The sequence below is a fragment of the Trichechus manatus genome, unplaced genomic scaffold, assembly GCF_000243295.1.
Source record: "Trichechus manatus latirostris isolate Lorelei unplaced genomic scaffold, TriManLat1.0 scaffold00125, whole genome shotgun sequence".
Classification (NCBI taxonomy): Eukaryota; Metazoa; Chordata; class Mammalia; order Sirenia; family Trichechidae; genus Trichechus; species Trichechus manatus.
Window position 1 is genome coordinate 6741634 of NW_004444061.1, and position 18809 is coordinate 6760442.

Consider the following 18809-nt stretch of genomic DNA (forward strand, 5'->3'; position numbering starts at 1 on the left):
GACATTACAACAGACCCAACTGAAATAAAAAGGATCATAACAGAGTATTATGAAAAACTATACTCCAACAAATTTGAAAACCTAGAGGAAATGGATAAATTTCTAGAAATTCACTACCTACCCAAACTAACACAAAGTGATGTTGAAAATCTGAATAGAACCATAACAAGAGAAGAGATTGAAAAGGTAACAAAAAAAACTCCCAACAAAAAAAAGTCCTGGCCCAGGTGGCTTCACTGGAGAATTCTACCAAACATTCAGAGAAGAGCTTATACCACTACTACTCAAACTATTTCAGAACATAGACAAGGAAGCGACACTTCTGAGTTCCTTCTATGAAGCCAGCATAACCTTGATACCAAAATCAGGCAAAGATACCACAAAAAAAGAAAATTACAGACCAATATCTCTCATGAATATAGATGTAAAAATTCTCAACAAAATTCTAGCCAATAGAATTCAACATCATATCAAAAAGATAATACACCCTGACCAAGTAGGATTTATAACAGCTATGCAAGGATAGTTCAACATTAGAAAATCAATCATCGTAATCAACCACGTAAACACAAGGAAAGAAAAGAATCACACGATCATCTCAGTTGACACAAAAAAGGCATTCGGCAAAGTCCAACACCCATTCCTGATGAACACGCTCAGCAAGGTAGGTATAGAAGGGAAATTTCTCAACATAATAAAGGGCATAGATGCAAAACCAACAGCCCACACCACTCTTAATGGAGACAGGCTGAAAACATTCCCCTTGAGAAGGAACAAGACAAGGAAGCCTTTATCACCACTTCTATTTAACATTGTGCTGAAAGTCCTAGCTAGAGCAATAAGGCAAGAAAAAGAAATAAGGGACATCCAAATTGGTAACGAAGAAGTTAAACTATCCCTGTTTGCCGGTGATACGATACTATACATAGAAAACCCTAAAGACTCCACGAGAAAATTACTGGAACTAATAGATTCAGCAGAGTAGCAGGATACAAGATAAACATTCAAAAATAAGTTGGATTCCTACACACCAATAAAGACAACGATAAAAAGGAAATCAGGAAAACAATATCATTTATAATAGCCCCTAAAAAAAATAAAATACTTAGGAATAAATCTAACAAGGGATGTAAAAGACCTATACAAAGAAAACTACAAAACACTATTGCAGAAAACCCAAAGGGATCTGATCTACATAAATGGAAAAATATATCATGCTCATGGATAGGTAGACTCAACATTGTGAAAATGACAATTTTACTAAAAGCAATTTACAAATACAATGCAATCCAGATCCAAATACCAACAACATTCTTTAAAGAGATGGAAAAACTAATCATTAACTTTATATGGAAAGGGAAGAAGCCCCGGATAAGTAAAGAACTATTGAAGAAGAAGAAGAAAGTAGGAGGACTTGCACTACCTGACCTCAGAACCTACTATACAGCCACGGTAGTCATAACAGCCTGGTACTGGTGCAATGACAGATGCATTGACCAATGGAACAGAATTGAAAACTCAGATGTAAATCCATCCACCTGGTCACCTGCTCTTCGAGAAGAGCCCAAAGTCCATCAAATGGGGAAAAGACAGTCTTTTTAATAAATAGTGCTGGCAAAACTGGATGTCCATCTGCAAAAAAAATGAAACAGAATCTATACCTCACACCATGTACAAAAACTAATTCAAAATGTATCAATGACCTAAATAAATATAAAGCCAAAACTATAAAGTTCATAGAAGAAAAAATAGGATCAACACTAGAGGCCCTAATACACAGCGTTAAGAGGATACAAACCATAACCAACAATACACAGACTCCAGAAGATAAGCTTGATAACTGTGATCTTCTAAAAATTAAACACTTATGCCCATCAAAGTCTTCACCAAAAGAGTAAAAAGAAAATGTACAGGACTGGGAAAAAAATTTGGGCTATGACAAATCTGACAAAGGTCTAATCTCTAAAATCTGCAGGAAAATCCAACACCTCTACAACAAAAAGACAAACAATCCAATAAAAAATGGGCAATGGAAATGAACAGACACTTCACCAAAGAAGACATTCACGTGGCTAATAGACACATGAGGAAATGCTAGCGGTCACTAGCCATTAGAGAAATGCAAATTAAGACTACAATGAGATACCATCTCACCCCGGCATTACAGGCACGAATCAAAAAAGCTGGAAATAACAAAAGTTGGGGAGGCTGCGGGGAGATTGAAACTCTTATGCACTGCTGATGGGAATGCAAAATGATACAACCATTTTGGAAAATGATATGGTGCTTCATTAGAAAGCTAGAAATAGAAATACTGTATGATCCAGCAGTCCCACTCCTAGCAATATATCCTAGAGAAATAAGAGCTGTCACACGAATAGACATATGCACACCCATGTTCATTGCAGCACTGTTCACAATAGCAAAAAGATGGAAACAACCTAGATGCCCATCAACAGATGAATGGATAAAAAAATCTATGGTACATAAACACAGTGGAGTATTATGCAATGATAAAGAACAATGATGAATCTGTGAAGCATCTCATAACATGGATAAAACTGCAGGACATTATGCTGAGTGAAATAAGTCAATCACAAAAGGGCAAATATTGTCCGAGACCTCTACTGTAAAAACTCATGAAAAAGATTACACAAAAAAAGAAACAATCTTTGTTGGTTACTAGGGATGGGAGGAGTGGGGTGGGGGGGACTAAATAGACAGTAGATAAGTGGTAAGTTTGGTGAAGGGTAAGACAGTACACAGTAGTAGGAAGCCAGCACAACTTGTACAAGGAAATGTCATGGAAGCTCCAGAGACACATCCAAACTGTCTAAGGGACTGAATTGCTGGGTGGAGGGTTGTGGGGACCATGGTCTTTGGGAACATCTAGCTCAATTGGCATAACACTGTGTATAAAGAAAATGTTCTACATTCTACCTTGGTGAGTAGTGTCTGGGGCCTTAAAAGCCTGTGAGCAGCCATCTAAGACACTCCACTGGATAGTGGATACAAGGAAAAGATTAGTCCGAAGGACTAATGGACCACAACTAACATAGCCTCCACCAAACTGAGTCCAGAACAACTAGATGGTGCCCAGCTACCACCACTGACTGCTCTGACCGGGATCACAACAGAGGGTCCCAGACAGAGCTGGAGAAAAATGTAGAACAAAATTCTAACTCACAAAAAAATACCAGACTTACTGGCCTGACAGACTGGAGAAACCCCGAGAGTATGGCCCCTGGACACCCTTTTAGCTCAGTAATGAAGTCACCCCAAGGCTCACCGTTCAGCCAAAGATTAGACAGCCCCATAAAACAAAATGAGACTAAACAGTCCAGGGACAAGGACCAGAAGGCAGGAGGAGACAGGAAAGCTGGTAACTGGGAACCCAAGGTTGAGAAGGGACAGTGTTGACATGTCGTTGGGTTGTTAACCATTGTCATAAAACAGTATGTGTACTAACTCTTTAATGAGAAACTATTTGTTCTGTGAACCTTCCTCTAAAGTACAATTAAAATAAATAAATAAAATAAAATGGCCCCCAAGGGTAGTGCTGAAGTGTTGTCTAGTGTTCCTAGCTCAAGAAGGCTGTGATGTGCCTTATGAAGAAAATATGTATGTCAGATAAGCTTTGTTCAGGCATGAGCTATCGTGCTGTTGGCTGTGAATTCGATGTTAATGAATCAATAATAGAGTATAACCAGAAAAAGGAAAAAAAAAAATTGCTGATCTGTATATGAGGCCTCTCTGGAAAATGCTAAAGTAACAACTATTAAAAAAAACAAAAACAAAAGCTTGTTGCTGTCCATTTGATTCTGACTGATAGTGATCCTATAGGACAGGGTAGAACTGTCCCATAGGGTTTTCAGGGAGTGCCTGGTGGATCTGAACTGCCGACTTTTTGGTTAGCAGCAGTAGCTCTTAACCACTGTGCCACCAGGGCTTCAGAGTAACAACTTTAGTGTGTAATAAAGCTATTGAAAAGGTGGAAAAATGGCCAAATTTGTGAATTAATGAGATGACGACTGATAAGAGAAGCATCATGGACACCATTGTGGTAAAGCTGAAAGTTCAAGAAATTTACAGTCATGTTATCCACAGTCAGGAAAATGTTAAACCCTTCTTGCTTAGTGTTTTATTATAAAGCAATACTGCATATAATTAACTGTAAGAAAGAAATAACAAATAAGATGCCTTAAAGACAAACACACGTAAACAAAGGCTATGTATTAATCAGCTGACGAAAATGCTGGGACTGAAGACTTGCTTAGAGGATCCTAACCATGTATTTCCCCTAGGGGTAATTGATCAGTATTTGCTAATATAGTGTTCTCCAAGATGTTATAGAACGAAACTACTGCAAATAACGACAATTGACTATCATTTTGGGGAACTCACGTAGAGTTGTCTACCATTTATTAGAAGAATTATGAAAAAAAACTCTACCATGTTCTATCAATGATTTGAGAAAGCAAAAAAAAATTTAAAAGAACACAATCTCAGGATGAAGAAGTCTTCAAATGCAATAAAACTAGCTTTATGGAAACTAGTAAAGTTTTCTTCATCTCATTTTGTATGACCTGCCAAAACTTCATGGACCAGCATGGATCTGCCAACAAATGTTTGGGAACCACTCTTCTAAATAGTACTACAGAAGGATAGAAGCATAGGTCTGCTCAAGTTTACCCTTCACCAGGACTCTACCTTGATGCCCCGTCTTGACACACTTAAGCATGTTCTCCTTTGTGCTATCAAAAAAAGCCATTGCCGTCGAGTTGATTCCGACTCACAGAGACCTTACAGGACAGAGTAGAAGTGCTCTGTAGGATTTCCAAGACTAAATCTCTACCAAAGCAGACTGCCACGTCTTTCTTCCTTGGAGTGGCTGGTTGGTTCAAACCACCGGCCTGTTGATTAGCAGCTGAACTCTTAACCACTACATGACCAAGCTTCATCTTTGTGTTATGGAGACCTCTATTAGCACTTGCCTCCCTCTGTTGTAACTATTAATTATCTTCATTCCTGGATTGTGTACAGGATTGTCCTCATTATATATAACAGTACTTGATACACAGTGGTTGGGCAATAAATATTTGTTGAATGAATGTATACTTCATGCATTTATGTTAAAGAGAAACTGGAACTTATTGCAAGAAATAAACTATTCTGCCTTTCAAAGCTTCCAGCTGAATATTTTTTGCTGAATTGTCAATAATGTGGTAATATATGTCAGTAATTAAGCATTGTAGAATTGGCCATAGTTGATTGCATTTTTTTTATTACTTCTCCATTATGTATCCATTTACTGTCATATATTTAATTAATATTGATTTTGAGACTGAGGGAAATTTAGGGTAATAAAAACATGAGCTGTTCTATTACATTGCATTTTCATTAAACAATAACTTTTGTAGGAAAGCTCTGTTGTTTTTCTATTAATATGACAAAAGGAAATATTGTATTGGTTCCAATTAATCCAAAAGATAAAATATTCGAAGTATATAACTAGATTTTCGACTTGCAGAACTAATAAGAAATAAGCATTGTGAAGAAATGGAAGCACTCTCTCTTTTGAAAATAAAATATAAAAGGAATAATTAACGTTTCAGCTGGTTCTTACAAAAACAATTTACTCCTATATTTGAAATTTTGTGGCTATCTTTTGTCTTTTTATTAAACACCAATAACTAAGTGCTTAACAATCTATGTTTATTATAATCAATTGCAATGCCCTTATGCTGATGTCCTATGTATAAATTTAAATTTCAGAACTACATATATGGATTTGTTTAGAAATAGGATAATGTACTCACGACTGATTCTCCTGTTACCCATTAGTTCGTCTTCCTGTGGTTGAATAAGAATGAGATTCAGATCATTTATTAACATTTTAATCTTGCTCATAATACTATCAGTCTGTCAGCTAACATGCTGTCCTTCATATGTGAAAATGTGACCCTTCTGGTTCATTTTGAATCAAATGTGAGAGTTAGATGTTCTTCTTCTACTGGTGTGCTCTCCATCATTCTTTTCTTTGATTCCCTTTGCGACCATTGCAACGGAAGTGGCTACCAGGTGAATGGTTCAGCTAAGCCAAGAAGCAGAACAGTGCTAACTGTCCTCATGGGGGCTGGGCGTTGGCTATTGACCTCTTTGGCACTATGCTTTGACCATTCTAGCTGATCCCTTAATTAGATCCACTAGTATGGTTTACTGCTTTGAACAATAGAAATTTTTCCACGTGAAGATACCTTGTGTTGGAAACGAACTTCTTGGCATCTGAATACTGTTGCTTTTATTTGAAACTTGGAATATATTGTTTAACACTTTGGTTTTAATTCACAGTTATCATTCTTTAGATTAGGAAGACAGTTCTGAAAATGCAATGCCTGATTTGTTGTTCTCTCTCTTCAAAGGACTTTAAGGCTCATGTCTTCTTATGCAGGAAACAGGTGTCCTTCACACATACAATATGTGGAAGGGATGGGGACGTTCTTTCTGCTGTAGATCAGACTTTTGATATGGAAATAGGACTTAGTGATTCAAGCTGCCATGATGTGGTGTGTGAGTCTAGGGCAAAAGTTGAGTCAGGGGCAGGCTGGTTGCAGAATTAATGAGGACACATCCACCATGTAAACCAGTCAGACTGGACCATGCCTTCAGGAAGGGGCTGATGGGACTGGGAAAAGGGACCATAGCCCAGGAGTGGTTAATGTGCAAGGTACATTTGGAGTTGCAACTACTTAAAAAAAAAAAAAGTTCTACATATTGAAGTCACATAATTATGTAATTCAAGTTTATTGCAGTTTTAATTCCTCTGAAGAGAAAGACAGTTTTATTTTTTTCATTTCATTTCATGTTTCGGATAAGCAACAACTCAGAGAGTTGAGTCTATAGGTGATAAAAGAGTTACATCATCTACTTGAATTATTTCTTTATTCAGCACTTACCGTGTGCCAGGCATTGTGCTTAATGCTGATGATATAAGACAGGAGCATACAAGGTACCTGCCCCTGGGTGGCTTGGGTGTGGAGGTTTCTGACAGAAAAACAAATGTACAAATAAATAAAAAATATTTCTGTAATTACAACTTGTGATTACTCCTGGTGAGAAAATAAAAACCAATAGAGGGATTAGAGGTCTGTGTTGATATTAACACAAACCTTTCCTGATACTGAGCACCCCAGTGCCAGATCAGGACTTGGGGTACCCAGTGCTGTTTCTAAGACAATGGAAAGAAGGCATCATGTTGTTTGTCTGGTTGCTACAGCTTAGGTTGATGTCTAGAAGGCAAGCAGAACTTTCGAAATGTTCTTCCTTCGTCATCTGCTAAGGAAGAAAATTTGAATTTTTTAAGCCATTCCTTATCTCTTGAAGCTTTTTCCAATAATTATTTCAAATGACCTAAGGGTAAATTTTCTGTCAGTGTTCTTACCACAGCCGTTAGCATACTCAGCTGTCACCTTAACGACTTTATGTACTGCAACGTTTAATGGAAAATGTGCCACTTCATTGAAACCGAAAAACCTGAAAATGGAATATAGAAAATTACACTGTTACTATGGTGATGGCATGTCTTTGGCAGTTGAAGAAAATAATTTAATAAAATTATAAAGCCCTAGCAAGTACTGGACAGCTTTATGGAAATGTGATAAACTGAAGTCATGTATCAAAAAGCAGTAAAACTCATTTGGCCTCTATGGCATTCAGCAAAATTATAACACAGATGAGGACAAAATGACCTATAAATGTTACACACATAGTTAAGCATGGGATATGTCAGCATAGTCTTTGTGGTTTTTTTATGTTAGATGCAATTGTGAGAAGAAACATCTGACTTTTTTGTAGACCTGTGTGTATTTTGGCCCTTTCTTCTGGGCCAGTAAGGTAAAACAAAAACCATACCCATTTGCTTACAGATAATCAGGTAAGGTATCATGAGAAATGAGCAAGCCTATGTCCTTGGATATGAATTTAACAAGGTAAGCACTGATAACATTGTTAGCCTGGTACTGTTACTGCTCAGCCTGATCCAAAACATAATTGCATTTTGTGCTGTATACTGCGTACTCTAGTTTGTGCGGAAACTGTTGATTTTCCTCACAAGACATAGCTTTTGTTTTGTATTTTTTCAGACACCTCTGTAAGAAGCTGAGCTTGAAGATGTTTTGAATAATATGCCCTGGGAATAAAAGCTTTTCAATTTGTAGGGAGCATTTTATCCTACAAAGAAGCAGGTTTCTCCACAGCAGCTGGTCCAGATTTCCTTCAGAAGGAAACTGGAAGGGACAGGGTCTTTCTAGGGCACAATGAGGAGGCATTCCCAGCTAGGAAATTAAAGGTTAATGTGCATATTTTTTACCATGTAATTCAAGCAACTGCTTTGGGATAATCTCCAGATATACACTGCTTATTCATAAGATGGCCAAACAGCCAAGTGAAACAGTCAATCAATTATCATGTTCTCAAAATGCGAAACAACAGAACTGACTGATGGTTTTCATTGAGCCAGCCAATGAGCTAAAGCAAAGCCATCTGTCTAGGCGCTCCATGTAGTCAAACATTAGACACTATTTTTATTTTTCATGATTTACCCTTGCAGGTGGCTTTGAAGACATCCATGCTCCATTTCTGTGGTTTCCATGCTTGAAGAGTTCTCAATTACTCTGGCCCAATTTCTCAACACCGTTCACACACACTGTCTTTCAGCACTGGTTTCTTCTTTCTGTTTCTCCAAGGACATCACTAAGTGCATATTGCTGACCTCCTTGAGGACCCTATTGGATCCAATGCTTGTTTAAAGGAATATGTTGCAGTGAGGAACTGAAAGAAGGATTTCAAGAAGAGCAGAATACGTCACCTGATTCAGGCAGGCATTCTTAGGCAAAGTTGTTGGTTTGGCAGGAGACAAATAGAGAAAGATGAAGAACTGGAATAAAAGTGAATGTCAAATGTTCTGAGTGTTTTACTTTCTATTAGAATGTAAAATCTGAGGTGGGAAATGGTGGTAGATGAGGCCATACAGATAGATAAATGGTAGTGAGAATACTGATGAAGGACATTTTAAGTGCCAGGATCATCTCATTTAATCTTTTACAAGCTTTAAGGTAGATGTTATTATCCATATTTTTCAGAAGATGAACAGATGATAGAGAGGATAAGTAACCTGCCCATGATCACATAAGAACTAAGTGAGGGTAGCAGGATTCAAACACAACTCTGAATCGAAAGCTCGTGCTTCTATCACTACACAATACTAGGGTAAATCTGGTCTCTGGGTAGCTCTGTATAGCAATCCCTTCCAATGGGAAGAAAGAGCAGTATAATCAGCACCCAGAGAATCAAAACTTAGAAGGTCTTTGTCCCATTAAGTACAGTCGGCCCTTTGTATCTGCAGGTTCTGCATCCATGGGTTCAACCAACCACGGATCAAAAATATTTGGAAAAAACAAAAAGGAAAGTTCCAAGGAGCAAAACTTGAGTTTGCCAGGTGCTGAGCACTGCACTGAATCCACTGGAAGGAAGTGGTGTGTGGGCATCCCCTGCTGTAGCCTCTCACCATCTCACAGACCCTCAGTCTCTCTCCAGCATTTGTTGTTTGACCATTGTTTGCCTTGCGCTTCAATCATTAGCTACTTGTGTTATGTGCATCCTTTGTTTCTGTGAAAAAATGGCTCCTAAAAAGCAATAAAGCAGTCAAAGCAATCCTTCAAATGCTAAGTGTGAGGAGCTTGAGGAGAGCCAGAGGAAGGAATTTCAGGCTAGTAAGGGATGGCTGGCTAGCCATGTAAAGCCCTACAGCCTCAAGAACTTCAAGATTATGGGAGAATCAGCATCGGCTGATGCTCAGGCAGCATCAGCATTCCCAGAAGAGCTCAAGAAACTCATAGAAGAGAAAGGCTACATTCCAGAGTAAGTCTTCGATTGTGATGAAACAACTACTTACATAGCATTTACATTGTATTAGGTATTGTAAGTAATCTATAGACGATTTAAAGTATACTGGAGAATGTGTGTTGGTTATATGCAAATTATGCCATTTTATATAAGGGACTTGAGCATCCTTGGATTTTGGTATCCATGGGGGTTCTGGAACCAATCTGCCACGGATACCGAGGGACGACGGTACCTGCAAGATCTTGCAGTGTACACTGGGGTTCTTCTTGGAAGCAGTTCAGGGGAGCTGATGCTGGGGCCACAACAGAGATGTCAGCCGAGCTCAACACAAAGGTAGGAAAAAGAAGGTGACTAGTGAGTTGGGAAATAAAATTATGGATCAGAGTCTGGAAAACAGGTAAACCAAAAAAAGGGCTAATGTGAATGAAAAAAGGCTGATTAAGGACTGAATATTGTAAAATCAGGATTCTGGCTAAAAGACTTTCTAAGTTTTGATTCTCTGATGGGTGCTGATTATAGCACTCTTTCTTCCCATTGGAAGGGATTACTATATAGAGCTACAGGTAGACCAGATGTCTGTGTACTTTAGTCCACTCCTAATGGGCTTGGACCAGAACCTTGACTATATAAATAAGTACATACATACCTACATACACACATACATATGCACATAAATTGTGTGTGTGTGTAAAATGCATGCTTATTATAAAAACTTAGAACTTTCAAGGAAATTTTTAAGAAAGAGACAGAAAATTTACCATAGCTCTCACTTTTAAAGAACACCACAGTTAATATTTTGGTGTATTTCCTTCCAGTCTTTTTCTCCATTAGATAAAAAATTTACATGTTTTTACACAGATATGCGAAGCTATAAGTACAATTTACTGTCCAGCTTATTTCTTTTGATATAAGAAACATTTAACAAATTATAATAATTTTTTATAAATTGTCTATGTGATAATCTATCATTTAAATGTACAGTTCCTTACTTTTCCCTTTTATTAGACTTTAGAACATTGACGTTTAAACGTTTTTAGCTGTCATCCAGTGAACAGCTTAGTACGTATTGCTTTTTCATTCCAATTTGGGACTGTTTCCTCATAGATACTCTGAAGTGAGATTTGTGGGTTAGAGATTAAAGACTGGGCTTGACCACATTACTCCAGCCATATTTGAGGGTACCCCTTTCACTGTGTTATCATCAGCTATGAGTACTCTCATAAAAATTAGAAGACAAAAATAAAAATTAGGCAGAAAATGACATATCATTGTTTGAATAATTGCGTGTCTCTGATTCCTAAAATGCTGGATATTTTTCTGTAAGATCAGTAGTCTTTTGCATTTCCTCTTTTTGTGAATTTTCTGTGCACATCCTATGCCCACTTATCTTTTGAGGTCTTTTTCCTTTTTTTATTGTGACATATCTGTTGTACATACAAAAGTGTGTATAAAACATATGTGCAGTTTGAAGAATAATTGTTCAGTGAACACCTGTGCAATCACAGTCCAAGTTAAGGAACAACATATAAAACACTGCCCCTTCCAAGTCCCGGGGGGGCCCTTCCTCGTCAGTCACCTCCTTTTAAACAGTGTGTCTCTCCTTACCCCATTTTCTCCCACGTAAAACCATACTGACTTTCAGCTATTCCGTCCCTTGCTTTTCTTAATATCTTTATTATCTATATAGGCATTTCTAAATAATTTAGTTTAGCTTTGCCTGTTTTATAGAATGAAATCGTATTTTGTGCTTTTGTGACTGGCTTATTTTCCTCAACATTTTGTTTGTGGGATTCATTCATGTTGATGTGTGGGGCTGTAGTGAATCATAGTACTACAGTAAAAGCTGCACACTCTGTAATTTTTTAGTATAAGTATTTCTCAAATATTGTATGGGGTATACAATAAAACCTGCAAAAGCTGGAACCTGTGTAAGGTAGAAACCTGTCAGAGAAGGAAAACTAAAATATTTTCCATTAAAACAAGTGATAGACAAGTGGTAAGACTGCACACTGTCAAAGGCAGAAAACTTTTGAGACCTGGAAAAACAAGGCAGTCCCATCGAGTTCTGGCTCTCACAAGTTTCACTGTATTATTATATCCATTTATTTCCGTGATTTCAATTATGTTTGAGAGATTTTTTCTACCGTATTTGAGGCAAATAGGTTTTCACAGCTTTTCTTTAAATTCCTTGTAATTTTGGTTATATTTTAACATACTGATATTTTAAACAAGCTTAGATAGTAAAATCCATTGATCTTTTCCTTTATGATTTCTTTCATTCCTTTGAAACTTAGAAAGTCCTTCCCCTCCAGGGTGTTGATAAATATTTGCTCTTATTTTAGCTCCTTCACGCTTTGATTTTTTTTTTTTTTTAAACGTTAACGCTTTAATCCACCTGTATTTATTTTGGTTTATGGTCTGATTTGAAGTCTAGATTGATTTTTCCTTCCTAATAGGTAACTATTTATTGAGTAATCCTTTCCCACACCAATTTGTGCTGCTTTCTTTGCGTAGTAAGGAGGAAGCAGAGCTGGACTTATGGAGAAAGAGCAAGAAAGTATCTACGTCCAAGTGTAGTGTTGGACAGAAGGGAAGTGATTTATTGTGATTAACTCACGGGAGGAGGTGATAATTGGGCTTCATTTAATAGGATGAATGGGATCCTGCTAGGGAAACAGTGGAGGAGGGAGGAGGAGATGTGTGAACCTCTCAGGCAGAGGAAACTGACAGTGCAAGGTAGTTTGTGATTGTAAGATTGAGCTCCCCAATGAGACAAATCCAGCTCTTCAACTTACTAGCAATATGATTTTAGGCAACTTAATCTTTCTGTGCCTTACTCACTTGTCTGTAAAATGAGGATTAATAATTCTACTTTGTAGGATTTTTATAAGCAATAACAAGATAATACACATACCCAGTGCATACTAAGCACTAATAAATATTTGCTGCTAATATTATATAAACATTTAGACACTCTGCTTTGCTCACCACTCTATCTATAGTACCTAGCACTAGGTCTGGGAATACATGTCAGACAGTCAACACTTATTTGCTGCGTGAACGAATGAAGAACAGAGATTGGAAACCTTGTGGTATCTTCAGGTATATATAACTAGTTTGGTGTTGCATAAATAAAAGTTTTGACTGGAGTGGGAACCAAGTCATATCAGAAGGGCCCAGAATGCCATTCTAGAGAGCCTGATCTTTATCCTGTAGGCAATAGGGAGACATTGGATGGTTTTAAGTAGAAGAGTAATGTCATAGGCATTTCTGGGTAGCAAAAATGGTTAAGTGCTCAGCTGTTAACAGAAAGGTTGGTGGTTTGAATTCACTCAGAGGCCATTGGAAGAGAAGTCTGGTGACCTGCTTCTGAAAGATCACAGCCATTGAAAACACCAGGGAGCTCGGTTTGACTCTGAAACACATGGGGTCACCATGAGTCCAAATTGACTTGATGGCAGCTGGTTCAATATGGTCATAGTCAAAAGAAAATAACTACCTTAGGGTTAATAGAGGCTAGATGGAAACTTTCAAGATTCCAAAACCCACTTTCTCTTTGTATTAAAAAAAAAAAATCCACTTAAATAATACGCGAGAATTATTAGATTTCTCCTGCATGTTCAATGCTAAACTCCCCCAAAATACTTCTTTTAGCCTTTTCACCCAGATCACTTTTTCCTGGTTTGCTGTGCTTTTGTTCGGCTTCCTGAAGTGTTTCAATATTCTTCACTTAGGGATTCTCCAGGATAGGGTTCCTTCTGCAAAAACGGAGGATTGCTTGGTACTGCCTTCACTGTAGTTTAGTCTTTTTTTCTTAATTCCAGAATGGTTTTGGCATTTTTCAGTTATTTCCCAAACGAGTGATATAGTTGTTAAGAAAATAAGGTTGTACTTTCCCACGCTAATTTGTTCATTTTTGACTTGCATGCATTCAAGGTTAGTAAATTATATCCTGGCTTGGAGAATCACCCAGCACTTCGTTCCCTGTTGTGTACACAGAGCCAGAGCAAAATAGTATTACTGGGGGAAGGGGGAAGGAAAAGAATGCAAAGACTGGACAAGAAGCTGTGGATATCTCTGCTTATTAGCTCTGGATGTCCAACTCAATAAAATGATTTTTTAAAAGTATGTGCGAATAGATGTCTAATTGTTTAGAGCAACAGATAACTATGTTTTCCTTTCAGTAACTATTGCATTTCAGAAATAGTTCTGGGAACTGAATGTTGAACAGTAAATGAATAGTAGCTCAGAAAGGTAACCATCTGCCTATTTACTGCTTCTCTAAGAGTGTGAGATGAATCAATCACAGGTTCTATTAAGATGGACTGTTTAGTTGAGTGAGTGGGAATTTTGTGCTTTGTTTTCTGGTTTCCTATTCTTTTTTGGCTTGAATTGTTTATATGCCCACTGGACAAGATTATGTTTTTAAGCATCAAAGTAAATGCTGGTTCACATCATTAAATAAGTGAAATGACATTGAAGAGTCAGGGTGGTGTACTCTTCACTGGTAAGGACATGGAGTTTAGAATCAGAACCACCTGGCTCAAAGCCTGTTTCTACACCTTACAAGACACTTGACCTTGGGCAATCTATTTGTGATCTCTGAGTCTTAATTTCCTCATCTACAAAATGGAAAAAGTGATATCTGCTCTCCAGTACTGTTCAGATAATATGCCTTTACTTCAGAGTTTCTAAGTTACTAAAGAGTATGGGTAACCCACAAAACAATAAAACAACATATAGTTCCCACTGATCATATTGTGCCTGGGGGCATAGTAAATACACCAGCTGTTGAATAAAGGAGTGAAAATATGTGTACACATCGGTGTAGACTTTGTATTTACTTTACCTTAGATTCCAGTTCCCACAAAACAGATGTAGTGGTCTGCCATTGAATGACCATCTTGGTGAATGACCATCTTGGTAAGGAAGGAAAGAGAAGTGGGGGCGATAACACTGAGGCAACCAGTGTGAAGTAGGGGATAGTCTGTATGAGAGAATGGAAAAATCCTGAGGGATCCAACATGGGGCTATAGACAGAAGCACCACACCGTTCTTCCACAGCAAAGACCCAAAAAACTAAGTAAAACAGAGACAAACGTCAATCCTGGAGCCTTAAGTGTCAAATGAAGAGATAAAGAACTCAACCAAGCACTGAATGGAATAAGAAACTGACGGAGAACAGAGAGCGAGGAGAGTTACAAGCGGAGGTCCCTTATCAGCTAATGCAGCATGGATCCACCAACTTGGACAGGGAGTATGGGAAAGCAGATTTACAGAACTCCCAGCAGGAGACAGAGCACCTGGTAACCAGTGAGACATGCTTTTCCACCCCCTACCCTACCTCCCCCTGCTCAGCCTTTACCACATCCTGGCAGGCTGATCCGAAGATTCCCAGGTAGCCAATCCAAGGCTTCCCCGTGGGCTGATCTGCAGCTTCCTTGTGGGCTGATTCACTGCTTCCTGGCAGGCCAATTTGCTGCTTCCCAGCAAGGTGATCTGCCGCTTCCCAGCAGGCTGAGACTGCGGCACAGGAGGCGCCAGTTCCATGCCACACGGATTTGCCCCACCCACACTGGCCAGCTTCTTCAGTAACATTTCTTTGTTGCTGGTGTTGCTTTTTTTTTTGTCTCTTTTGGTCTCTTCCCTGCCTCTCACTTCCTCCCCATCATTTGTCTCAAACACCTGACTCCGTGTGCCATCTTTGCTTCTTTTTGACAGGCTGTGAAGCACCACTTGGCTGGGGAACTGCCTCTCTGGTCCGCACTACCACGCTGGTGGGATTTCTGGGGGCATTTTTTTTTCTTTTTCTTTTCTGTTTGTTTCTGCTTTCTTTTTCTTCATTTCCTGGTTTCTCGTCTCTACTTATCTTCTTTTCCTGTCTCCTGAATACCTGGCACTGTGTAACATCTCCACCCCATCTAGTCAAGCTGTACTGCATTGCTTAGGAGCTGCTTCCCCGGTCTGCTCAGCTGTGCTGGTGAGATCCCTGGGGGCATTTTTTTTTTAAAAAAATATTTATTTATTTATTTATATTTTTTTTCCTTTTTGTTTTTCTTCATTTCTCGGTTTCTCGTCTCTCCACTCCAACGGCAGTCTCCCTCAGTGCTTTTCTTTTTGGCTCCTGTTTCTCTCTTCTCTCTCTCTTCTTTCTCATACTCAACCGAGCTCCACACGTTACAACCTCCCCCTTCACCTCCCTGCTGCCTATCTGCACCTTGTGCTGAACATTGCGCTCTCGAGCAGCACAGGCACAGTCTACTGGAACCTGCCCTTCACTGACTCCTGGCTCACCTTGTCGGCCCTAGTATGTGCCACAAACAATCCATCCCAGCTCCTCCCCTTCAGCTGGACCTACCCTGCTACAACATAGCTGAGTGACTAGCCCTGCCCATTGGACAAAGAGATGAAAAATATCATGTCCGCAGACAAGCAAACAACAAGAATGCATAGCCTGCCTCCTGAGACATAACAAAATAAAACAAAAAAGCAGGACAAAACAAACAAATCTACAACCAATCAATAAAGAAAATAACTACTGAATGTCTCAAAGACAACAGACAATATCAAAACATATTAAAATACAGGACAGGATGGTTCTAGTAGGCATCCAAAATAAAACAGCAGATGACTTTCCAGTAGAAGAAAAGGCACTAGAACTACCTGATAGGGAATTCAAATCTCTGATATTCTGAGCTATTCAAGAGGTGAAGCAAAAATCAGACAAAAATGAGGAAAAAATAGACAAATTCATGGAAAAGAGAGAAAAATTCCTAGAAAATACAGACGAAAAATGGAAGAATTCAGGAAAATAATACAGGAACAAAATACCAAAATAAATTCACAACTAGAAATCATACAAAAACAACAATTAAAAATCCAAAAGATAAACAACAAGATTTCAGAAATGGACAGTGTCATAGAAGGGCTGAGGAACAGGTTTGAAGTGATGGAAGGCAGCATCAGTGAAATTGAATACAAACAACTCTGTTTGAGGAAAAATCTGAGAAAACAGCAAAGAAAAATGAAGAAACCTTGAGAATTATGTGGGATACAATCAAAGGCAAAAATTCGCGAGTGACGGAGTTCCAGAACAGGGGGAGAAAATGGAAAACACAGAGATAATCATTGAAGAATTGCTGACAGAGAACTTCCCTAATATCAAGAAAGATGAAAAGCTGACCATACAAGAGCTCAACGAAACCCATATAAGAGAGACCCCCCAAAAGAAAATCACCAAGGCATATCATAATCACACTAGCTAAAACCAAAGACAAAGAATCCTGTAGGCATTTTGAAAAAAATGAAATCATGTACAAAGGGGAAACAATAAGACTAAGCTCTGATTACTCAGCAGAAACCATCTAGGCAAGAAGGCAATGGGACGACATCTACAAAACCTTGAAAGAAAAAAATCACCATCCAAGAAAAATATATCCTGCAAAACACTTGTTCAATATGATGGAGAAATTAGGACATTTCCAGATAAACAGAAATTAAGGGTAGATGTAAAAACCAAGCCAAACCTACAACAATTATTAAAGAGAGTCCTTCAGTTTGAGAACAAACAACATCAGACAACAGCATGAATCTAGGATGCAAAATCACACTAGCCAGATACCAACCTACGAAATGAACTCTCAAGGACTATCCAAAGCCAAAAGAATTACAACAGAGAACAAGCGAGATTAATCTGTAAATGACAACAACATCAGAACAATAAAAGAGGGAATAAATGGTGTAAGTATAGAACTTTATAATGCAGAGGAAAGCAAGGTGATACCAAGTAATAATAGACTGGTTCAAACCTAGGAAAATAAGGGTAAATTTCAAGGTAACCACAAAGAAAGTTAACAAACCTACTCATCAAAATAAGGGGGGAAAAAAAAAGTCTCAGTAAAAACAAAATCTACAAAAACAAAAGAAATGAAAAAAATCCACAAACAGAAGGAATTCAGCACGGGAGAGTAAGAGGAACAAAGAAATCATCAGCAACACAGAAAAAGCACTACAAAATGACAGCAATAAACTCACACCTATCAATAATTACACTGAATGTAAATGGCCTAAATGCACCCATAAAGAGACAGAGAGTGACAGAATAGATTTAAATAAAAGCAGGATCCATCAGTATGCTGTCTACAGCGACCACCTTAGAAACAAAGACATAAATTTATTAAAAATCAAAAGATGAAAAAAATATATCAAGCAAACAGCTACCATAAAAGAGCAGGAGTGGCAATACTAATCTCAGATAAAATAGACTTTAAAACAAAATCCACCATTAAAGACAAAGAAGGGCACTATATCATGATTAAACGGATGATCCATCAAGAAGACATAACCATAATAAATATCTACACATCCAATGGCAGGCTCCAAAATACATAAAACAAACTTTAACAGCACTAAAATGAGAAATTGACAGTTCCACTATACTAGTATGAGACTTCAACACACCAGTCTCAGTAAAGGACAGAACATCTAGAAAGAAATTCAACAAAGATGCAGAAGATCTAAAAACCACTATCACCCAACTTGAATTCATAGACAGATATAGAACACTCCACCAAACAGGTGTAAAGTACACATTCTTTTCCAACTCGCATGGAATGTTCTCCAGAATACATCACACCTTAGGCCACAAAGCAACCCTCAACAGAACTCAAATCATTGAAATAATACAAAGCATCTTCTCTGATCACAACGTCATCAAAGCAGAAATCAACAACAGAAACAGCAAGTGAAAAAGAATCAATTACATGGAAACTAAATAATACTCTGCTTACAAACCACTGGGTAATAGAAGAAATCAAAGATGGAATAAAAAAAAATTCCTAGAATCAAATGAGGATGAAAACACATCATACCGAAACCTATGGGACACAGCAAAGGCAGTCCTCAGA